At 49.9% G+C, this 24,565-nt stretch overlaps 1 long non-coding RNA gene across 1 annotated transcript; it reads right to left on the bottom strand.

The window, feature by feature from the left end:
- Positions 1-15,514: 15,514 nt before the first annotated feature.
- On the bottom strand, positions 15,515-21,271 carry LOC138807594 (uncharacterized). Its single transcript, XR_011366209.1, has 3 exons — positions 21,051-21,271; positions 19,626-19,759; positions 15,515-18,875 (listed from the first exon to the last, which is right to left on the bottom strand). It is a non-coding gene; the product is annotated as an uncharacterized lncRNA (long non-coding RNA).
- Between the last annotated feature and the right edge of the window lie 3,294 nt (positions 21,272-24,565).

Below are 24,565 nucleotides of genomic sequence, written 5' to 3'. Positions count from 1 at the left end.
CGCCGCCGCGCCCCCCGGTCAGCGCTCCATCACTGCCCGCACTGCGCAGGCGCGCGCTCCCGCAGCATTCTGGGAATTGTAGTCCAACTCCTGGATTCCAGAGCCTGGGAATGGGTTTGACTCCCGGCCCTGCTGCATAACCTGAAAGGTCACCCTTAGTCCTCCCAGACCGCAGTCTCCCCGCTTTCTCGCTCACAACCCTTTTCCCTTTGCTATTTTATTTTTTGGTCGGTCGTGGGGCCTGAATTCTGGGCCTGGGCGCTGTCCCTGAGCTCTTCAGCTGAGCGCCCTACCCCTTGAGCCACAGCGCCACTTCCGGTTTTCTGGTGGTTTATTGGAGATAAGAATCTCATAGACTTTCCTGCCTGGGCTGGCTTTGAACCATGATCCTCAGATCAACCTCCTGACTAGCTAGGATTCTAGGCGTGAGCCATCAGCGCCGGCTCCTTTGCTATTCTAACGGGGATCCAAGATGCCAACTCCCAAGGTCTGGCCCTTGATGACTCACTGAGAAGCCACAGACTTCATCAAAGCAGGCATCCACCCTCCAAAGTTCTCTTTTCTTCTTAAGACACAACCAAACTCCTGCACATCCACAAAGCCCCAGACTGTCCCCTACTTCTCCTTTTTTTTCTTTTTCTTTTTTCTTTTTTTCCAGTCCTGAGGGTTGAACTCAAGGCCTGGATACTGTCCCTGAGCTTCTATTACTCCAGGATAACACTCTACGATTTGAGCCACAGCACCACTTCTGGCTTTTTCTATTATGTGGTACTGAGGAATGGAACCCAGGGCTTCATGCATACTAGGCAAAGCACTCTACCACTAAACCACATTCCAGCCCTTTTTTTTTTCCTTTTTATGATGCAACCAAACTCTTGCACATCCCACAAAGCCCAAGACTCTCCCCTAAAGAAACCTCTTCACAGTTCAGGTTCTACAGGGTAATAGGGTGTCTATGGCCATTCTATTTCCCCTACCAATCTGACAGGTTCCTAATGGCTTTTCTGGCTAGGGGGAGGGGAGGGCGGAGCTTGGGAAAGTATGAAGACAGGCAAGAGGGGGCAAAGGGGAGGCAGGGAGGTTGTGGAGACACAGCGCCACCACGGGGACCTCCCTGGGCTCAGAGACACCGCTGTGTGACAGACTCAGGGCTTTCTCAGCTCTGAGTGAGGAAGCAGGCAGTGTGCGGTTGGCTGGGACACACTGAGGTCTCTAGGCCTGCTAACAGCTTCTTCCTCCTGCTTCTGACCTTCTAGCCCTGAGATAAGGCCTTGCAAGGCTGGGGGGGGGATCTTGAAGCCCCCAGGGATGCTCAGTGGGGCCCCTATACTTCTCCCTAAGAGACAGGAGAGGACAGACTAGCACCTAGAGGAGCCAAACTGTCCCTGAAATCCATCTTCATATTGTAGTGTGGCCCCTTGATAATGTGCAAAACCCCCAGGCTTGCTCCCGGAGTACAGAAAAGAAAAATGTGGCCACCGCTAGTGGCTCATGCCTGTAATCCCAGCTATTGAGAAATGTAAGATCTGAGAGCGTCAATTCAAAACCAGCCTGCAGCTGAATGCTAGTGGCTCATACCTGTCATTCCAGCTACTTCGGAGGCTGAGATCTGAGGGTCAAGGGACCCAGCCTGGGCAGGAAAATTTGTGAGACTCTTGTCTCCAATAGACTACCAAAATGCCAGAACTAGAGGTGTGGGTTCAAGTGGTAGAGCACCAGCCTTGAAGAAAGAAGCTCAGGGACAGCACCCAGCTTCCCCCCACACACACACAGAAAAAAAAAATGAAGCATGAAAGCCACAGAAAAAGATTATTAGCAAAGTATTTGCACATCTGAAATACCAGAGTAAAATCTCTTGATGCAACAAATACACAAGCGAAAAAATGACTTTGGGAAGTTCATAATGGAGGGGCTGTTCCCACCCTCCTCTTCTCCCCTGTGTCCCCACCTCAGACCCCTTATGTTCCTTTAGAAACTTCCAGAACAATGTCAAATCTGTGAGATGACTCTGCTTGACAGACACACCTCTGCTTTTCAGATGTACACCACTTTGGGGAAACTGAGGCACGGGGTGGCAGGAAGTGAGCACCCCCCACCCACCACACCGCAAACAACCTGGAACACCGGATGTCAGCCTCTACCCTCCCCCTCCAGTGTCACAACCGCGGGGGATGGGGGAGGAACACTGTGGCAGGAAGTGTACACAGGGCTGGGAGAGGAGGGGCCGCAGCTTGGAGCCTGGGCCCCCAGACCCCAGGAATGGGGTCCTCTGGCTGGGTGCTACTGTTGCTGCTACAGCTAACCCGTTTTCCATTTCTCCCACCAGTACAACCTGTGGATTGGGGGATTCAGGGCCTCAGAGGGTGCCCCAGGATAGAATTCCATCTAGGCCCTCTGTATCAGCCTCACCCCCTCTGTCTCTTTAGACTAGCCTTAAAAATTTGTGTGTGTGTGTGTGTGTGTGTGTGTGACAGTCCTGGGGCTTTATCGCAGGGCCTGGGCGCTGTCCTTGAGCTTTTTTGTGCAAGGCTGACGCTCTACCACTTGAGCCACAGCTCCATTTTTGGTTTTCTGATGGTTAATTGGAGATAAGAGTCTCATGGACTTTCCTGACTGGGCTGGCTTCAAACTGTGATCCTCAGATCTCAGATCTCAGCCACCTGAGTAGCTGGGATTATAGGTGTGAGCCACCAGTGCCTGGCTTTAAATTCTTTTCCTTCCTTCCTTCCTTCCTTCCTTCCTTCCTTCCTTCCTTCCTTCCTTCCTTCCTTTCTCTTTCTTTCTTTCTTTCTTTCTTTCTTTCTTTCTTTCTTTCTTTCTTTCTTTCTTTCTTTTTCTTTCTTTCTTTCTTTCTCTCTCTCTTTCTCTCTTTCTCTCTTTCTCTCTTTCTCTTTCTCTCTTTCTCTCTTTCTTTCTTTCTTTCTTTCTTTCTTTCTTTCTTTCTTTCTTTCTTTCTTTCTTTCTTTCTTTCTTTCTTTCTTTCTTTTTGTTGGTCGTGGGGCCTGAAGGCTAGCTCTCTACCACTTGAGCCACAGTGCCACTTCCAGCTTTTTCTGCGTATATGGTGCTGAGGAATTGAATCCAGGGCCCCATGCATGCAAGGCAAGCGCTCTACCACTGAGCCATCTTCCCAGCCCCTCTTTCTTTTTTTTTTTTTGGTTGGTCATGGGTTTGAACTCTGGGCCTGGGCGCTGTCCCTGCGCTCCTCAGCTCAAGGCCAGTGTTCTACTGCTGAGCCACAGAGCCACTTCTAGTTTTTGAGTGGTTTATTGAGATAAGAGTCTCACGGATATGGGCTGGGATGTAGCTCAGTGGCAAAGCGCTTACCTACCAAGTGCAACGTCCTGGGTTCGATCCCCAGTAGCAAGAAAGAAAAGTCGAAAAAAAATAGTTTAAAAAAAAAAAAAAAGAGTCTCACGGACTTTCCTGCCCGGGCTGGCTTTGAACCGAGATCCTCAGATCTCAGCCTCCTGAGTAGCTAGGATTACAGGCGTGAACCACCGGCGCCTGGCTTCTTTCTTTTTCTTATAAGTGTATATATGCTGGTCTTGGGGCTTGAACTCAGGGCCTGGACATTGTCCCTTAGCTTGTTTTCTTTTGTTGGTTATGGGTCTTGAACTCAGGGCCTGTGCACTGTCCTTCAGCTTTTTTGCTCAAGGCTAGCACTCTTGTGCTACAGCGTCACTTCCAGTTTTCTGGTAGTTAATTAGAGATGAGTCCCATGGACTTTGCTGTCTGGGCTAGCTTTGGCGTGAGCCACCAACACCAGACTAGAACCAGGGTCTTGTGCCTGCCAGAAAAGTGATAACTACTAAGCCACACACCAACCCTGTCTTGCTATGTGGACCAGCTGGCCTGGAACCTTGGGGTTGTTAATATGTCTGTGGCTGGCTGGATGGCATGGCTCACGTCTGTAATCCTAGCTACTCAGGAGGCTGAGATTTGAGGATCATGGTTCAAAGCCAGCCTGGGGAAGGAAAGTCTATGAGAGTCTTATCTCCAAATGAACCACCAAGAAGTAGAGCTGTGGCTTAAAGTAGTAGAGCTCCAGCCTTGAGTTCAAAAGCTTAAGGACAATGCCCCAGGCCTGAGTTCAAGCCCTAGGACTGGCACAAAAATAGAGAAAGAAAGAAAGGAAGGAAGGAAGGAGGAGAGGGAAGGAAGGAAGGAAGGAAGGAGGGAGGGAGGGAAGGAAGGAAGAAGGGAGGGAGGGAGGGAAGGAAGGAAGAAGGGAGGGAGGGAGGGAGGGAAGGAAGGAAGAAAGGAAGGGAGGGAAGGAAGGAAGGAGGAGAGGGAAGGAAGGAAGGAAGGAAGGAGGGAGGGAGGGAGGGAGGGAAGGAGGGAGGGAAGGAGGGAGGGAGGGAGGGAAGGAGGGAAGGAACGAAGGAAGGAAGGAGGGAGGGAGAGAAGGAAGGAAGGAAGGAAGGAGGGAGGGAGGGAGGGAAGGAGGGAGGGAGTGAGGGAGGGAAGGAACGAAGGAAGGAAGGAGGGAGGGAGAGGGAGGGAGGGAGAGAGGGAGAGAAGGAAGGAAGGAAGGAAGGAAGGAGGGAGGGAAGGTAGGTGTTGATTGAGCCATGTCCATTTCACAGGCAGGCTCGTAATAAGAAAGACTCCTACTCAGACAGGCAAGCCCACCTAGTCGTCCAGAGTGACAGAGCCCACCACAGCAGTTGTTAACAAAGAAGAAACTTTATTGAAAAAGTTCCTATACTAACTGGCCAGGGCCACAGCTCAGGCTGGGGAGCTGATACTGTGACCCTGAGTGGTCCCCATTCTTTGGTTTTTAAAGGCAAAATCCATGAAGTCGAGCCTCGTCACATGCAGGTGACCAATGGGATTGTAACACACAGAAAAGATTGCACAGTCATACCAGACCACACGCAGGTGGCCAATGAGGTTACAGTTTGTCTGTAATGGCTGTTTAAACTGGCTTATCACCTTGGTTTACAATGGCACACAAATTTAGCAGGTAAGGCGAGATCTACCTTTTGGTGGGCAAAAAGGCTGAGTTTACCCGTAAGCATGTGCAAAAACCAGGGTTTACTGTAAGCACTGTGGTGTCCCAGTTTGAGCCAAATTACAACCTGTTTTATGGGTCAGTCTTTAACTGAACAATCAGGGGTGGGTTAGGTTGTTCAGGGGAGGGGGACCAGGTGCAGTTTTTTCATTCTGGGAACTAGGTTCATTGAGTCAAAAATCCCTAAAACAAAGGCAAAGCTCAAAATGGAATCAGACCAGCTTGGGCCCCATCTCAGGGTCCACTTCAGACTCACTGAGTCTTGGGAAGGAGGGCTGATTCTCTCCAGAGGCCAAGAGGCCTAGAGCATCTGGACACCAAGTACCCTCCCAGGAGGAGCCAGCAGCCTGGCGGTACAGCAAGGCCATTCGGCAGCCCTGGTTTGCCAGCTGAGCCAGGCTGGGGCCTGGGAGGTTCTCTGCGTGGAGTGGCTGAAGGACAGGGCCATCTTGTGGATATCAAGTGCAGCCTGAGCGGGAACAGTGCAGGCCACGGGCCACACCTTCCCTGCAGGTGCCCGGGGAACCCTCAGCACCTGGACGCCCTGAGCACCCATGGCAGAGGGCACTCTGCGTGCCCGGCTGCTGTGGAGATTGCCCCACCTGGACAGGGCTGAGGGCAATGGTTCCTGTTATGCCCAGATGGTAGATCTCCAAAGACCACTAAGGAGCCGATTCCGATGCAGGCACACGAAAGGCGTTTATTGCAAGCTCGAGCTGGACTTACAACTGTCACCAACACAGCGGGTCAAAGATGGTCAGGCCATCTTGAACTTAGACTCCATGCCAGAAAGTGGCCTCTCATTCCCCCCTTTTCTTGTAGCTAGGGGATCCAATCATAGTCCCCTGATATCCAGTTCTAGGTTCACTTCATCTACAGGCTGATATTGAGACCTGAGTATCATGAGCTGCACCGTATGGATCCACTCCTTTAGAAATGTAACTAATCTATGAAGCACACAGGGTCCAGGGGTCAGGACGATAAGCAACACAAGCAGGGGTCCTAACAAGGTGGGAAGCTAGAGTCGTCAGCCATGGGGAATTGTTAAAACAAGATTCAAACCATCCTTCCTGTTGCTCTCCTTCACACTTTGGCTTTGCAAGTCCCTCTCGAACCTTAGCCATTGACTCTTTCACAACCCCTGGAGTGGTCAATGTCAAAACAACATACTTCTCCTAAGGCTGCACAGAGTCCCCCTGGTTGAAGGAAAACTAAATCGAGGCCCCTCCAGTTTTGTGATACCATCTTGGCTAGCGAGGTGAGTGACTCTTAGAGGTGAGAAATAGAACTTTCAAGTCTTTCTGTATCGAGATCAATTGAGGCCTTTAAGTCACTATAATGTTTGTTTTGGAGTACTAAGGAAGACAGAACTGCACCCCCCACTAACCTCAAGCCCAGAAGGACAGTTAGGGTGACAGCAGTTAGTTATCATTTCCCTTTTTGCTTGAATCTGGAGTCCTCCTAAGCGCTGATAGACTTCTTCAACTTCTTCTTCAGGATGATAAATGAACCTAGGTACTAACTGTACCAGGACACAATAGTCTTGAGTCTGATTTAACATAGTTCCATGAATGCAAGGAGCAGGTCCAGTGGCACAAGCCCACCACCCATCTTCAGGGGGTAAAGTATATTTTCCAGTTACCGCCTGTTCTGTCTGGTTGCATAAATGGTGGTATTGGGAAGGTACTTTTCCTACACACAATCCCTGCCCGGCTATTGACTGTAGGGTGAGCTTGACATTTCCTTTTGATTGCCAGTGGCACTGCTCTATTTTATCAGCTTCGGTATAGTATCCCACTATGGCTATTCCCTCCTAGAAAGGGGGTTTAACATCATAGCAAAGCCAGCAAGATTTGGTAAGTTCCGGCCTGGAAGCGTTAATAACCTGGAAGGCACTGACCAAGAGGTCCCATAGAAGGTCTCCTCCCAAAGGGGGATGGGATCACTTATTAGGTTTTTCTTAGTGACCCTGGGGGGGCAGGAGGGGGAGCTTAGCATCCTGTACCAGTCAAGCCTGTCAGGTTGGTGCTAAAACCAGGTTGGATCCCAGAGATTGTGTTTTTAAGAAGCCGGAGGGTAAAGGGAAGGCCTCCATTCCCCGTAGGGAGATATCCTGTGTTTCTTAAGTAACATTTCCAGCGTCGGAGGCCCAAGTCTTACCTAATTCCCAGGTCTCATCTTTCTTCCCTCTATCTGTGAACTTAAGCCGGATCTTTTGCCAAACCCTAGTGATTTCTATTAGATCTCCTCCCTTAGCCTTCCACTCTGTAGCCAAAGTCTCACATCCCCAGGAGGCTCAGTAGTAATCTTGCCCCCCCCCAGGAAGCAGAGCACTTCAGCTCAGGGCAGACATAAAATGAACCTGGGGGTACCATCACCAAGACCGGTGGTGAATATGGGTAAACCCTCTGTTAGCTGACACAGGTCAAAGGTCAAGTCAGGGAACCAAGAATTGAACCAGAGGTCCAATTTGGGACTGGAGAACTTGTTGCCTTCTACTCCCAGGATTGCTGATTACCCATGTCCAATTTAAGGGAGTAGGGGGGCTAGAGTTACTTAACAGGGGGGACGGCTGCAAGAAAGAAACAGGGCCGCTGTGGCCCAGTCCGCAGGAGCATGAGCTTGAGAGGATTGTCTTGGTTGTGGGACACTTGCCATGGTGGTTTGAAGTCTTCTTTCACCGTGAAGGGGTCAGGTTTCCCTCCAGGTGGCGCTTCACCTAGACCCAGTCTCCCGGTCAGAAGCAGTGAGGTTCAGGGGGAGGTCCTGTGTTATGGAGGACCTTTCTTTAAGGCCTGATCTCCTGGCCCACTGTAAGGCCCTGAGGGAGTGTGACAAAAGTTCATAAGCATCAAATTCAGTTAACAGGTGTGACTGCAAATTGGGGATAATAGGAGGGGGAATTCCCAACATAATTTCAAAAGGAGTTAATCCTATTTTATAAGGAGAGTTATGCGCCCTATAGAGAGTATATGGAAGGAGAGACACCGAGTCTCCGCCAGTCTCCATGATCAATTTGATTAGGGTCTCTTTTAGAGTTCTATTCATCCTTTCTACCTGTCCTGAGCTTTGGGGTCTATATGCACAATGTAACTTCCAAGCAGCCCCAAAAATAGACATTAAACCCTGTTACCTTAGACACAAATGCGGGTCCGTTGTCTGATCCTCTCACTAGTTTTCCTGGCCACAATCTGTGCTGTCTCATGCTTTGCAGGGAAGGCCTCCACCCATCCTGAAAAAGTATCTACAAAACCTAGCAGATATTTATAACCGTATTTACCAGGTTTTACCTCAGTGAAGTCCACTTCCCAGTATGCTCCAGGCTTGTTGCCCCTCAGCCTGGAACCAGGGTTTGATGAATTACGGGTAGCATTAGTCAGCTGGCAAGCCTGGCATTTAGTGACCATCTGCTCGATTTTTGAATCTGATCTTAGCATGTCTCAAAAGGTCCTGCATTTTTCTCATGCCCGTATGCGTGGAAGCATGCATTTTAAGCAGGACCTGGTCTCACAGCTTTTCAGGTAGACTCACGCTGCTGTTTGAATCTCACCACCAGCCAAGTAAGCAATGAGCCATGGGTAAATCGGTAATCCATTCCAGATCCTCTTGGGTATAATTGGGGGTCTCAGGAAGGTGCCTTAGACCCAGGGTCAGGTAAAGTAGCCACCAGAGCTCAGCCTACTTGGAGGGCTACCTCTTGTGCAGTTTTGTCTGAAAAATTGTTTCCCTGTAACACAGGATCTTTAGATTTTTTTGGTGTCCTGGGCAATGCACTATGGCCAATTTCTTTGTTTTTTGGGGGGGGTCTGGTCGTGGGGCCTGAACTCTGGGCCTGGGCGCTGTCCCTCAGCTCTTCAGCTCAAGGCGAGCGCTCTACCACTTAAGCCACAGCGCCACTTCCGGCTTTTTTCTTTTTGCTTATGTGATGCTGTGGAATCGAACCCAGGGCCTCATGCATGCAAGGCAAGTGCTCTACCACTGAGACTATGGCCAATTTCTTTGGCAACCGCAGGGCTGCTATTAGGGCAAGGATCTCTTCCTTTTTTTTATTTTTTTTTTATTTTTTTGTCGGTTGTGGGACCTGAACTCTGGGCCTGGGCACTGTCCCTGTGCTCTTCAGCTGTAGACTAGCACTCTACCACTTGAGCCTCAGCCCCACTTCCTGCTTTTACTGCTCATGTGGTGCTGAGGAATCGAACGGAGGGCCTCATGCATGTGAGGCAAGCACTCTACCACTAAACCATTTTCCTAGCCCCTCTTCCTTATTTTTGATGGTCTTTCCGTCAGCCATTAGCAGCCCTCTCTCTTTGTAGATAGCCCTGTGAACATAGGCCGTGGCAAAAGTATAATGGCTGTCAGTAAAAACAGTCAATTTCTTGTCCTCTCCCCGAGTCGAGTCAGCGCTTTGGTTAGTGCCACCAATTCTGCTCATTGTGCAGAGCTCTCCGCTGGAAGTGGTTCAGCCCAAACGACCTCTGACTCCATCACCACCACCACCCCTGTATACCTCTGGCCATCCTTGACCAAACTGCTACCAGTCTGTGTACCAGATAAGAGCAGTGTCCAGCCGGGCGCCGGTGGCTCACACCTGTCATCCTAGCTACTCAGGAGGCTGAGATCTGAGGATCGCAGGTCAAAGCCAGCCCGGGCAGGAAAGTCCGTGAGACTCTTATCTCCAGTAACCTTCAGAAAGCCAGAAGTGGCGCTGTGGCTCAAGTGGTAGAGCGCTTGCCTTGAGCTGAAGTGCGCAGGGACAGCGCCCAAGGCCCAGAGTTCAAGTCCCACGACCGACAAAAGAAAAAAAAAGATCAGCGTCCAGCAAAGGCCGATCTTTCAAGTCGGCTCGGAGTCCATGTGCGTGAGCCAAAATTTCAGCACAGTCATAGAGTGGAGCTTCTAAGGCTGGGTCAGGCAGCAGGGTGGCAGGGTTCAATGCAGCCGGCGCCTGAAATGTAACTCTGGGAGGATTTAGTAACAGGCCTTGGTGTGGGTGAATCGGGCCTTGCTAAGCCAGGAGTCAGGTAGTTGTTTAAGAACTCCCTCGATGGCAATGTGCCACGCCGACTCCAGTGGAGGAGTCTGCTTAGCATGGGAAACCATCTATCAGACCATGATAGGGGCTTCAGAGACCTATCTCTGAGTTTTGGGACTTCACCGAAGTCTACCTCAGAGAATGGGGCTTCACAGAAACCTATCTCCAAGTTTTGGGACTTCACCGAAGTCTACCTCGGAGAATAGGGCTTCTAAGAGGCCTACTCCTGGAAAAAGGCTGGCAAACCCCTGGGAAAAGATGTGTTTCTGTCTTTCTTCCCTCATAAGAGTGCCTGTTAATCTTTTACTGCTTCTGCTGCTTTTTGTACTTGCTCATTGTCAATGTCCCCTTATTCAAAGCTCTTTCTTAAGAGTGTTGACGACTCCAATATCTGATGAGTGTCTTAAAAAATATGACGGACTCACCAGAGTTAAGTGCTACCCTGAAACCCCTCTTATGAAGGCTAGTAGACAAGTTATAAGTAAATATAAAAGTATTGGGGGTTTCACAAAGTCACTTCAGCAGAAGGAATTGTTTGTAAGGGACTTACAAGAAGCTATAGGCTCAGTTAAAACAGAAAGAATGTATGGGCAATTGCTGAGATAATTATTTAGGAGAGAGAATTTCCTGCTATTTACTAAGAGAATTGCTAGGTCTCCTTAAAGTTTACTATTAAAAAAGAGACAGGAAAGATCTTATGGGAAAGTTAAGGCCTCTATAAAAATAGGTAATGGTTAATTGGTGACAAACATCGAAACCCAAACCCATTGTATTCCTTAGAGATAAGCCGGAGACAAAAGCCTATCAGGCGACCAGCTGGTGACCACCCAAGAAAGAAGCCATGCAGCAAGATTGTGTAACCTTTTGCCCTTTCTCATGGAGACTTCTGTTATAAAAGTTTGCTATCCTCTGCATTAAATCGCACTCAGCACTCAGCATCCACTCCTCTTGTGTGTGAGTTGTCTGTTTGCCATCTCCCCACCTATTCCAGGTTCCTCCCCTAGGTATCCTCCGTCGTCCCGACAGAACCCGGTCCGCGGCAGCAATGATGTACAGCTCCTGTCCCAGAGCAAGTATATCAGCATCTTTGACTGCAGGGCAGTGGTGACGATCATCCGCAGACAGGGAGACGGCCCAGCAGCCACAGGACCTAATTTCTTGGAGAGGTAGGCTACCGGTCTCCGCCAGGGGCCCAGGAATTGGGTGAGCACTCTTTTGGCTATGCCTTTTGTGCTCATCACATACAGATAGAAGGATTTTGTCACATCAGGTAGCCTAAGACTGGGAGCCGATAGCAGGGCTGTCTTAATCTGTTTGAAGGATTTTTCCATATTGTCAGTCCAGAGCCAGTGCTGTCCCTCTTTAGTGGTTGCATACAGGGGCTTAGCCCAACTTAGCAAACCCGGGGATCCATCGTCTGCAGAAGCCAGCTGACCCCAAGAATTCTCATCCCTGATGAGGGCTCTGTGGTCTGGGGATTTTGAGCACAGTCGATTTCCTCACTTCGGTTAGCCACCTCCGGCCCTCAGCAGTATCTCAGAGTCTACCTCAGGTTTACAGATCTGAGCCCTCTTGGTGGTACCCCCAAGTCTCCCAGAGTCTGGAGTAAGTCTTTGGTCCCCTGTAGGCATGCTTCGTAACTCTCAGCTGCCATCAAAAGGTTATCTCCATATTGCAAGAGCGTCGTGAGGGAGAGTGAAACTCACCCATGTCTTCATGAAGCGCATTGTCAAAGATGGTGGGTGAGTTCTTGAATCCCTGAGGTAATCTCGTCCAGGTCAGCTGCCCGTGAATGCCCTTTGCAGGGTCAGTCCATTCAAAGGCAAACAGCTCTTTGGAGCCAGGGGCAGACTAAAAAAGGCATCTTTTAAATCTAGGACAGTATACCACTGCCAGGCTGGTGGCAAGGAACTGAGAAGAGGGTATGGATTCAGGACTGGGGGATGTATGTCCATCACCCACTTGTTTACTTCTCTTAGATCTTGGACTGACCAGTCATCATTAGACTGTGGTTTGTGAACTGTCAACAATGGGGTATTCCAAGCAGACTGGCAGGGCCCTAGCATGCCCAGCTCTAGTAGGCACCAGAAATGGGGTATAATCCCCACCTGGGTCTCTAGTGGTGTAGGATACTGTCAAACTCTAACCGGATCCTCCCCAGACTTCAATTCTATGTAGACCGCAAGTCTGTGCTTTGCCAGTCCCATTTCCCCAAGTCTCTCCCCAGACCTCAGGAAATGTTTGTAACCAAGAGTCTAGGTTGGCTGTTGGTGGCAGCGGTGGTGGATGCAGTCGATATTCATCCTCCAGATTAAGAGTTAAAACCTGGGTGGGACGGCCTTGAAGATCCAGACCCAAAGCTCCGTCTGGTAGGAACGCCTTCTCGACCAGCGAGGAAGAACGACCACCACACCAGGAGTCTTCTCAGATCACGCTTTATTGGAGAGCCCTTTTACTTGTAGGAGAGCTTGAGTGCGAGAGCGCGTGCACCCGAAACATGGCCGCTTATATAGGGAATAGGGACACGGGTCGGTCTATCATTGGTCATCTGCCTTTCACCGTCACCAGGTGCCACGGGATTGGCTGGGGACTCTACGTGGCTCGCGCATGCGCAAAGCCCAGGACCCACCGTCCCGCCAAGCACTGCCTGAAATGGAGTGGTTACCTCAAAGCTGCAAGGGAGTGGGCGCCATCTTGTAATGGCGTTTACCCTGGCTCCCTACAGAATTTGAGCTCCTATTTTGGTGAGTAGGTCCCCCGCCCCAATAGGAGGCACTCTGGGATGACCATGAATGAGTTGGGGAGTCAGATCATCCAGGTGGCTCCCTGTACCCAAGAGATTTTGCCAGATCCTTTGCCCTGGAGTACAAGCAGGACCGAACGTTGAGGCCCAGTGTCCACCAAAAAGTCAATTGGAGTCCCCTCCACTCTGAGGGTTACCCTGGGCTTGGGAGCGGGGGAGGGGGGTTGGGGGTGAGGCGGAACCCCATCTTCCCTAGTCACTGACTCACCCATCTCCGTGACCAATACGCGGTGGGGGTTGTGCCCCAACTCATAGGTTTTCCGCTTAGGTTCCTAGGGCAGTTCTTAGCCCAATGTCCTGTTTCCTTACAATATGCACCTTGTTCAGTTTGTAACCTGGGGTGAGCATCCCTACCTTGCTTGATCCGGCGGTGGCTGCTAGGAGGATCCTAGCCACGCCTCGCACCCTGGCCCTTCTTCCTTCAGCCCTGACTCTCACCTGACTTTCCCCCGGGGGTTTCTCTATTGGTATCTACTCTTTCTGCTACTGCCATCCAGTCCTGCAAACTCTTCTCTCCACCAGCCTTTCTGCCCTCTGTCACTTCGGGATCCATGGGGGTGTACCCTGAAACGCCTCCATGACCCTTTCCAGGAAGGTAGCCGGACTCTCATCTCGACCTTGGCCAAATTGGTGGGCTTTGGAGCAGCTGCTTGGAGACCCGCCATTAAGAGTCTTGCCATAGACCCTGAGCCTCTCCTTAACCTTCAGCAGTATTGAAGTCCCAGGGAGGAGGGCGACTGAAAGGAAAGGTGTTGTTAATAACGTCAGGATTGAGCCGGGCGCTGGTGGCTCACGCCTGTCATCCTAGCTACTCAGGAGTCTGAGATCTGAGAATCGCGGTTCAAAGCCAGCCTGGGCAGGAAAGGCCATGAGACTCTTATCTCCAAGGAACCACCAGAAAACTGGAGGTGGCACTGTGGCTCAAGCGGCAGAGCCCTCGCCTTGAGCTGAAGAGCTGAGGGACAGCACCCACGCCAAGAGTTCAAGTCCCAGGATTGACTAAATAAATAAATAACATCAGGGTTAGCGGTGGTTTGCCTGTCCTTTAGTCAGGATTCCTTCACGCTCCTGGAGGAGCCATTAGCAGTCATCCCGGGTAGGCTGATAAGTAAACAAGACAGTATCTAGGAGGCTAATTAGATCTGTAGACTTGTCAGAGATGTAAAGTCGGCTCCAGGATGGCAGGCAGACTGCACCCTCCTTGCAGCAAAGTCTCTGACCAGTACCTGCATTACCTAGGCAGCTGGCACACCTGGAAGAGGTCACATCTGCATCTGCTGAGGTCACATTTGAATTGGATGTTGCCACACCTTTTCCAGGCCCTACCCTAGATAAGCCTAGCCCGGGCCAGACACTCTCTTTCCCAGGTCTCTCCCAGCCACATGGATGGCCAATATGGTCTGGTGCCAGCCGGAATGATGAATAAAACTACCCCTTACCTGAATACCACGTGCGTGCTGTGGTTCTTACTCGGCTACCTCTTTTTAAAAACCTAACACGGGCATTTTGGGTTCTCCAGTGATACAGGTCACTCGAGGCCAAGGGCCAGTAGTGAAGGGGTTGGTTACCAGTTAAATCAGGAGGTCCAGCAGCCCGCAAGGGGAGGACAACGGCCAAATCTGGGGGGGCCCTGAGGGGCAGGAGGAACAGCCCCAAGTGTCCTCTTGATGTGGTGGAGGACGCAAAGATGGAATACGATATTTCACTTGGATTGTGTAAAATGGATAATGAATGATGTGAGATATAAATGTAAGTGTGCTGTGGCTAAGACTTCCCTGGTAACTCATTACTTTAGCTAGTAACTGTAATTGTCACTCTGTAACTCCATAACCCTGCCACTCTGTAACTCTGTAACCCTGTAACTCTGCTTCTGCTGTTTTCTGAGCTGAACCATCACCACCCTTCTTCTATTCCCTTTTCCTACCAGCAAAACCTTGGCGGGAAATTTAAACGGAAGGTGCACATTTCTTGTAACAATCATTGGCTAAAACCAACACCCAGCCTCCCCTTTTCCCTGCCCTAGCCCCAAATGCTTAAAAGGCCATATGGGCTGGCCCTCAGGGATCCCAACTCCAGTGCGGTCCTGGCCCATCAGCACTTTTCCCTCAATATAACCTTTTACGTTTTCCTGCCCCTCCCCACTACACTCCCCCCCCCCAATGGTGGCAGCTAAGGAGCCCCATTTCCTGGTGCTAATGTTGGCTGATCAGGGGGAGGGAAAAGTTAGCTCTTCCTCCGCACTGCCCTGCAGGACTGGGTAGAGGGTTTGGTTTCGGTTCGCCCCGGTCTGCTGGGGTGATCCTGGACTGCAAGAATTTTCTTGGGCAGCTGCCTCTGTGGGAGCATGAGAGGTTTTAGACAGAAAAGGGGCGGGGGAGGTCCCAACTAAGTCTTGCCAAACTAAAATACATGGGATCTGGTCGGGATGGCCATGTGGTCCTGGAATGAAAACCATTCCTTTTACTTTGAACACAGCCCAGAGGTCCAAAGTTCCTTCAGCAGCCCATTCCCCGCCACCACCACCCCCCCCCAGGGTGGTCCACTCCAACCTACAAAAAGTGATTCGTTTTCCCTTTCTGATCTCAACATGTAGTACCCAGAGTCCGGAGACCCCCAAAAGACCACCAGAGACTACGATCAATGCAAGCAGCATAGAGTCGTTTATTGCAAGCTTGAGTTTGGTCCTCCACGCACTCGGTAACGGGTGATGCTAAGAGGCTCCGAGCACTGGTTCATCACACTTTTTTTAACACTCAGTAAACAAGTTACAGGAAATGTCATAAGGGTAGCAAATCATCATACACGCGGAATAACCCTAACACCCAAATCATCAAATCATAACCCTAACACCCAATTGGCACACTCAAAAACAAAGCTGTGATGCAAGCTGGGGATTGGACAGTTTGAAGCTGATGTGTTTCATATGAATTGGTGCAGTTCTAGAGGCCGGTCCAGTCATCGAGTTCGTGGTTCATTTATTTGGGTCCGGTCGTGGGGCCTGAACTCTGGGCCTGGGCGCTGTCCCTCAGCTCTTCAGCTCAAGGTGAGCGCTCTACCACTTGAGCCACAGCACCACTTCTGGCTTTTTAGTTTTCTGCTTATGTGGTGCTGAGGAATCAAACCCAGGGCCTCATGCATGCAAGGCAAGCGCTCTACCACTGAGCCACCTTCCCAGCCCCAAGTTCGTGGTTTTTATCAGTGAATACCAGTTCCTGTTGTTTCCCTATTCAAAATATTTGTCAACACTCTGTGTAAATATATATCAGCACTCCACATACAGTGGCGTTACCCATATCTTGTTTACAGGAAACGAAGCAAACTTTACTGAGCAACAAGCAAGTACATAAGCAAAACAAGCAATTAATCCTTTTCCTCTTTCATTCCCCCCTTTCAATGAATCATTTTGTAGTTAATCTTGACTTATGTGTCTGATTCTGCCATCTCTGGATCCAAATTCAAATACTGGGCCCTTAGAACCATCAACTGAACGGCATTTATTCTATCCTTAACAAAAGCAATCAACTTGTTAATAATGCAGGGTCCTATGGTTAAAGCAAGCAATAGTATCATAAGGGGCCCAATTAAAGCAGAAAGCAAAGTTGTCAACCAGGGAGAGTAATTAAACCAGGATTCAAACCATCCCTGTCTGGATTCGTATTCTTTTTGTCCTCTTTTCTAGTCCCTCCCGGACTTTTGCCATATTATCCTTAACTATTCCTGAGTAGTTTTACATAAAAACAGCATTCCTCTCTCAGGGCTACACAAAGTCCTCCTTGTATAAATAAGAGGTCTAAGCCTCTCCAGTTCTGAAGTACTACTTCTGACCGAGAGGTTAGAGACTTTTGCAGGTATCATATGGATTCTGCTATCCTCTTTATGTCCTCATCAATGGCCATCCTTAAATCATTATAGGAATTTTTCTGACTAACTAGTGAGGCTACACCTGTCCCGAGTCCCCCTAAACTTACCCCTAATAAGAGGCCATTATGGGCTCTCTTTTTCTCTGGGGGGCGAAACTGTCCCCAGGTCGAGACTTTTTCCAGTCATCTTTCCAATGGTCAAGAAACTCGGAATTTGGATAATAAGTTATGGTGGGAATCAGGCATATCAACACACAAGTATGGTTGAGTTTGAGAAAACAAGAGTAACTCTATCTTGCTCAGACAACTTTTTGCCTTTGTTCTAAGCCCTGCTGGCCAAGATGTTTTTGAGAAGTGTCATTGTATCGAGAGGTATTATTATGTTGAAATTGACCAGAACCTGCACAGATTACGGAAAGAGGTTGTTTATACTGAAACCATCAGACCCTAACTACCCCTCCCCCCTAGACAATCAGATTTGTATTTACATGTAATTCTGTTTGAACACTTGGATAATGTATCTTTTTGTCACCTTGCAGTTTTTGCCTTTATAAACCCTGCTGGAATGTCGCTCGGGGTCTCCTCCCGCTTGGGGTCTCCTCCCGTCCCTCGGGACTAGACCTGAGCCTTGGTTTGTTCTGAATAAACCTTGCGTTTTGCAGTTCAAGTGTCCAAGTCTCTGGTGGTCTCCGGTGGTCTTTGAGGAGTGGGCATTTCAAGTTGTTGTAAAACAGTGGTGTGCACACAGGGGGTTAGCCCTGCTTTAGAGCAGGACCACCAAGCATCATTTGGGGGGACCAAGTAACTATTGTTCACCTGTTTTTGCATGGAGTTGCACAAGGGGGCCATTTCTTTGCTCACTTCCCCGGCACACCTCTGGGTCCCTATTATTTTAGTTATTGTGAGTCCTACCTTCGATTTCCATCTGCAGGATGGCGCCTCACTTGATACGGTAACATTGTCCTGAGCTGCAATTCCTTCATAATAGGGGGGCATGAGATCATCACATAACCAGCCAGACCTCGTTTTCTTAGGCTGAGTCTGGTTCAGTACTAAAAAGGACTTTTGCATTAACTTTACAAGTGGGTTCTCTTGGCGGGGTAAGTAAGCAGGGGCAGATGCCTGGGTTTGGGGACCAAGGCTGGCTGGTCCGAATGTCAATAGATGGCGGCGTGGAGGGGATTGGTCTAGACACTAGGATGGTCCTAGGAGTAGGCCCAACCACAGGTTTTAAATAAGGTTGGGTCCCACTGCCACCGGTGGTCAATCCCAGGACTTAATGACCTGGAGTGTCAAAAGTATCCCTTCGTGGTTACCCCCGGGCCTATATAGCCTAAGTCCCCAGGATTTCCCCAACTCCCATCCTCCAGCCTTTTCCCCTAGTTCAGTAAACTGAATTCTGATCTTAGAATTCTGTGAGCTACTTTTAGTAAAACCAACAAGGTCTCCTCCTTTTCCCCTCCACCAAGTGGATGTGCTGGTCTCGCACCCCCATTTCTTACAATAATAGTCACTGGGGCCTCCACAATTATCTGTTCTTTTCTCTCCAGGGCATACATACCAGTTTCGCCACCGGCACTCCGGGTAGGAATCTTGTTTGGTCCAACTAGTGCGGGCCCACGACCCTTCAGCTAATTGGCATAAATCAAAAAATAAGTCTGGAAACTGGGGTAGGGGTCCATGAGTGGATATAAGAGTTAATCTCTTCCCTGTCTCAGGATTTTTAACAATCCAAGTCCAAGTATAGGGGTAATGGGGATTACTATCAGCATAAGCGTTGATAAAAACGTTGCTCAGAAACATCAAGGTTAAAGACAACATGGTCACAGCTCAGTTCTTCTGCTCCCGACGCTGCGTCAGTTTTAAGGAGTTATCTCTGGTCCGGTTGACTGTCCTAGTTGGGTTCGATCAAGTCCAGGAATGGGTCTGCTTGCTTGGTGTGGGTGTGGTGGATCCAGGTGGCCACTCGGTCTACTTTGAGAGCGGTGGGCGTTGTCAGAATAACCTTGAATGGTCCTTTCCACCTGGGTTCCAAGTTCTCCTGCTGGTGGTGCTTAACAAACACCCAGTCTCCCAGTCTATACTGGTGGGGTACTGGTGGAGGCCCAGTTTCGTACAGTTCCCTCAACTTTGGCCATACTTCTTCATGAACCCTTTGTAAGGCTGGTAAAGAAAATGAAAGTTTATCATGCATTTGAAATGAGATGCAAAAGCATTGGCATATGTAAACACGGACCTTTTAAAATTAAAACGTTACTGGAAATGCTTTCAGCTCAGCAACATCTTAGCTATTTGTTAGTTCTTTTGTGTTGTCTCATCAGAGTTCAATGGAGACACTTCTGTAATTGTTGATGTGTTTGTGTATACATTCAATTTTTATAAAGATGGTAGTAAGTAAAAAAAAAAAAAATGAAAGTTTAGAATCATCATCTTCCTCGTCCTTGAGGAGCCGTTCAGACAAGTCAGGGAGTATGGGGGGTGGTGTCCCGAACATTATTTCATATGGAGTAAGGCCTATTTTAAAAGGGGAAATACGGGGGCTGGGAAGGTGGCTCAGTGGTAGAGCACTTGCCTTGCATGCATGAGGCCCTGGGTTCGATTCCTCAGCACCACATAAGCAAAAAGAAAAGAAGCTGGAAAGTGGCGCTGTGGCTCAAGTGGTAGAGCGCTCGCCTTGAGCTGAAGAGCTGAGGGACAGCGCCCAGGCCCAGAGTTCAGGCCCCACGACCGGACCCAAAAATAAAATAAAATAAATAAAAGGGGAATTGCGGACTCTACAGAGCATAGGGAAGAAGGGCCACCCAGTCACCGCCAGTCTCCATTCATCCTCTCTACCTGTCCAGAACTCTGGGGCCTGTAAGCACACTGTAGTTTTCAATCTGCCCCAAGCACAGAAGCAAGTCCCTGGCTTACCTTGGTGACGAAAGCAGGTCCATTGTCTGATCCTATCCTTACTGGAAAGCCATACCTGGGCGGGATGTCTTCTAATATCTTTCTGGCTACCACCTGTGCAGTCTCGCACTTAGTTGGAAAGGCCTCTCTCCATCCTGAAAAGATATCTATAAAAACTAACAAATACTTATACCCATACTTCCTGGGTTTAACCTCAGTGAAGTCGACCTCCCAGTAAGCTCCTGGCCTGTCTCCTCTCCCTGGACTCCCGGGCTCCTGACGCCTCTGCCCTGCATCTGTCAATTGGCAGGCTTTGCACTCCCTAACAATCTGCTCTATCTTTTCATAAACACCTTTAACTCTTAGTCCCGTGTGCCGCACCAAGTCCTGCATCCTCTTTGTTCCTCTTTCAAACACTCCGGTGGTAGGCTCTTTAACAGCAAGTACAGGATATATTCCTTCATGTACTTCCCTTAAGATTAAGGGAACAAAAGTCATTTTGGGGGAAATGAAGCAGGATAACTTATGGAAACAGAGGCCTGGGGTAGGCAACTAAGAAATATGGTATCTAAAAACTTAGAAATGCTATCTGTGCTTCAAAGAGAGGCAACTGAATGCATTCTTTCCTAAGGGATGCATTTCCCACCCAACCATTCACAACTGCCTGACAGGATGCCCCCAAATGCAGATAGCAGGGTGTCTCCTCCTTTCAAGGATAAAGATCTGTTTTATGGTAGGCTGCATCCTTACCTGGAACACCAGGTGTAGTTAAAGCAAAGACAAAGCACCTAGCTTTGCATAACTTAAAGCCAGACCCCCTGCCTTTACTCTGTAAATACCCAACAGCCCAAGGAGCTGTGTGTCTTTCTGGGTGTCTCCTTGTCTGTGTGTGTGTCCGTGTCTGTGTCCCTATGAGATCACCCACACTCTGCTAGCGTGTGCCCCTGTCCTTCTGTTTGTCTGCTTTTTTTTTTTTTTTTGTCTGTTTCCTTGCTCGCTTACTTAATAAAGCTCTGCCAAGTTTTCTTACCATGTGACTTGTCCAGAAATTCTTATTCTGCGATTGAAAGTCAAGAACCCTAAGTTAAGAGTTCCTATATGTAAAGGGGAGCTTCACGAATCCTTACCTCTGTCCAGTGACAAAAATAAAAGCAACCGACAAACACAGAAACAAAACTGACAACAGAGAGACAAACAGCTAATCGACCGGAGGCAGAACCGAAAGTAGAACGCCGGCCTTGCACCCCTCCGCTTCGTCCCGCCAGAAATTCCAGGGGAGTGAGGGGATTCCACGTCCCTCCAGGAGGGTCTGGAACGTCTTCCAAGACCCCGAATGGACGGCCCGCCAGGGTGTCCGCTTAGGTCTTAGGCCAACCTGCACAGGTACAGATATCGGGCCGCAGAAACAAAGCAACAAAACGAAAGAAAGCAGACAATGAGACTCACCGATCAGCAGTAGACTCTCCGGTTTGGGGGTCCTGTTATGCCCAGATCGTGGATCCCCAAAGACCACCAAGGAGTCCAATCTGATGCAAGCACACGAGAGTCCTTCATTGCAAGCTCAAGTCTGGACTCACAACCCTTACTAAAGCAGCAGGTCAGAGTTGAGAGCCCCGACCCTGCATTCCACAAGGTTTGGATAGGTTAGGAAGTTAGGCTGAGGGTATTTCCAGTGTAGCAACTACATGATTGGTTAACATATAGCAAGCCAGTCTTGTCACACTCTTATTGGCTGGGCTGCAGGGGTGGCTAAACCACAGGAATGTTAGCAATGCTAACTTTTGTTGTTTTGGTTTGGTTTGGTTGGCCCTGGGTCTTGAACTCTAGACCTGGGTGCTGTCCCTGAGCTCTTCAGCCCAAGGCTAGCGCTCTACCACTTGAGCCAGAGCACCACTTCCAGTTTTCTGAGCGGTTACTGGAGATAAGAGTTTCTCGACCAGGCGATGGTGGCTCACACCTGTCATCCTAGCTACTCAGGAGGCTGAGATCTGAGGATTGAGGTTCAAAGCCAGCCTGGGCAGGAAAGACTGGAAGACTCTTATCTCCAATAAACCACTCAGAAAACTGGAAGTGGCGCTGTGGCTCAAGTGGTAGAGCGCTAGCCTTGAGCCAAAGAGCTGAGGGACAGCGCCCAGGCCCAGAGTTCAAGTCCCATGACCGGAAAAAAAAAAAAAAAAAGTTTCTTGGACATTCCTGCCCCGGCTGGCTTTGAACTGCAATCCTCAGATCTCAGCCCCCTGAGTAGCTGGGATGACAGGAGTGAGCCACTGACACTTGGCTCCTCTTCCTGTCTTTCTACATCCTATCAAACATTTTTACAGTCTATCTGGCACTGAAAATGTCACGGGATCTCAAATGAGTCTCTACAAGGCTGCTTGGGGTCTTCATCATGGAAAGAAGGTGGAACAGCCCCCCAAAATAAAGTTTGGGGCAGGGGAGGGTGTGGTGAGAGGGAGATTCTCCGATTCTGAGAACTGCTGTACCCCGAAGTCTTTCCAACTCATCAGAGCAGTGGCAGAACATTCCAGAAGCCAAAATGGTGAACAGTAGATTTTCAAAGCTGGACAGAGATCTCAAAGCCAGCCACAATACCTTCCAGAGGAGGGAGGGCCACGCTGAACCCCGCCTTGACCTCCTCTTACTGGCCAGGCCCCTTCCCCTCCCCGCCCCCCAATGCCTGACTCCTGCCACCCTGTGCACATATGCCCAGCCCCCATCGGAGGCCCTGTCCAGCACTGACCAGCTGGCCAGGGCACGTGGCCGCTTCTAGGGCGCAGTTGGGCTGTGTGGCCTGCCACCCCCCGCCACGTGCTGTGGTGGGGGCACAGCTATTGGGGTGGGCAGTGAGGTGCCAGGCTGTGCTATGGCAGCTGCCAGGGAAAAGAAGCGGCGGGCACGGGTCCAGGCCCATGCAGCTGGCATCTCAGGCCTCAGCAGAGCCTGCGTGTGGGGAAGGTTTTGGAGGGGAGTCAGGGGGCCCCGCATCAGTCACAGCGCCTGCAGCTTTGGGCCTGGGGCTCCTAACTGTACAGCCCCGGATTCGAACGCTCAGCAGTTCTCACAGATTTTCTGCACGTTTCCTGGCAGTCACTAGACCTCTCCTGGTGGAGTTAATCTTCCCTGGTTCAGACACACAGACACAGGGTCCCCAGTGAGGGGGTGGTGTGTCTCCAGACTCCAGGGGCTCTTTGTTGTCTTTGGCTGGCTCCTGGGAGCGGGGATGCTGTGGCTTGCACCTGTCATCCTAGCTACTCAGGAGGCTGAGATCTGGGGATCACACTTCAAAGCCAGTCTGGGTAGGAAAGGCCGTGAGACTCTTCTCTCCAGTTAACCACCAAAAAAATCCAGAAATGGCACTGTGACTCAAGTGGTAGAGCGCTAACCTTGAGCCAAAGAAGCTCAGGGACAGTGTCCAGGCCCTGAGTTCAAGCCCCAGCACTGGCAAAAAAAAAAAAAAAAAGTCATGGACTTTCTGCCCCAGCTGGTTTTGAAAGGTGACCCTCAGATCTCAGCCTCCTGAGCACCTCGGATGGCAGGCGTGAGCACCAGTGCCCAGCTGAGGCTCAGATTGTTTTTTCCCTTGTGATGGCCTCCATCTTCTCAGGTGAGCCCCTCCCCACCCCCACCCCCAGCTCCCTTCCCCTTCCTGGCCAGGGGTCCTGAGGGCCTTTCCCCTTCAAACCATCTTCTATCTCCCTAGGGGTCTTGGCGGTGCTGGCCATGGGGGGCCCTGGTGGTGGCCCTGGTGGCGCTGGGTGCAGGAATCTGGGGCCACCTTTGCTGCCACCAGGACTCTCTGCCCAACCGCCCAGGTACCAGGACAGCACCCCGAACCGCAGGTGTGGGTGTCTGCGTGCGGCCCCGTGTGGCAGCTCCCGGAACTGCAGGTGTTAGACTTCTGCAAAGAGGGAGAAGACATGCAGAAAAACCTACATTTTTTCTCAAAAATACACAGGAAGCTCCTAGTAGTGGGGAAGGGAGGACTGGCCTCTCATTTCTTTCTTTCTTTATATTTTTGATTTTTTAATGTACATTTTTTATTGTAAAGATACTGTAGAGAGGGGTTACAGTTACATGAGTGAATTAGTGAATACATTTCCTATCAAGCATTGTTACCCCCCCTCTTTATATATATATATATATCAGTACTGGGGCTTGAACTCAGGGCCTGGGCACTGTCCTTGAGCTTTTTTTGCAAACAGCTGGCGCTCTGTCACTTGAGTCACAATGCCACTTATGGCTTCTTTTTGGTGCTTCATTGGAAGAAAAGAATCTCCTGGACTTTTTTTTTTGCTGGTCATAGAGCTTGAACTCTGGGCCTAGGCACTGTGCCTGAGCTTCTTTTGCTTAAGGCTAGTGCTCTACCACTTGAGCACAGTGCCACTTCTGGATTTTTCTGCTTATGTGGTGCTGAGGAATGGAATCCATGGCCCCCATGGCCTCCCTGGCCTCATGCATGCAAGGCAAGCAGTCTACCACTGAGCCACCTTCCCAGTCCCTCTCCTGGACTTTTTTTTACCAGGGCTAGCTTCAAACAATCCTCAGATCTCAGCCTCCTGCATAGCTGAGAGTACAGATGGGAGCCACTGGAATGCCAGTCTCTCTTCAATGACTGCCAACTTCCTTTTTCTTTTTTTTTGCCAGTCCTGGGCTTTGAACTCAGGGCCTGAGCACTGTCCCTGAACTTCTTTTGCTCAAGGCTAGACTCTACCAGTTGAGCCACAGCACTACCTCTGGCTTTTTCTGTGTATGTGGTACCGAGGAATTGAACCAGGGTTTCATGCATGCTAGGCAAGCACTCTACTACTACGCCACATTCCCAGCCCTAAGGTGTAGCCCAGGCTGGTCTGGAACTCCTGATTCCCTCATTGATTACAGGTGTGTGCCACCACAGCCAACTTCTTGATTTGCATCCCCACCCCTTCCCCCTTCTCCAATGTCTTCTACCAGCCCCAGGAGCT

Source organism: Dipodomys merriami, unplaced genomic scaffold (genome assembly GCF_024711535.1).
Source record: "Dipodomys merriami isolate MVZ:Mamm:240054 unplaced genomic scaffold, mDipMer1.0.p SCAF_421, whole genome shotgun sequence".
Lineage (NCBI taxonomy): Eukaryota > Metazoa > Chordata > Mammalia > Rodentia > Heteromyidae > Dipodomys > Dipodomys merriami.
Note: the sequence above shows the minus strand (reverse complement) of the source record. Positions and strands in the feature narration are given on the sequence as shown.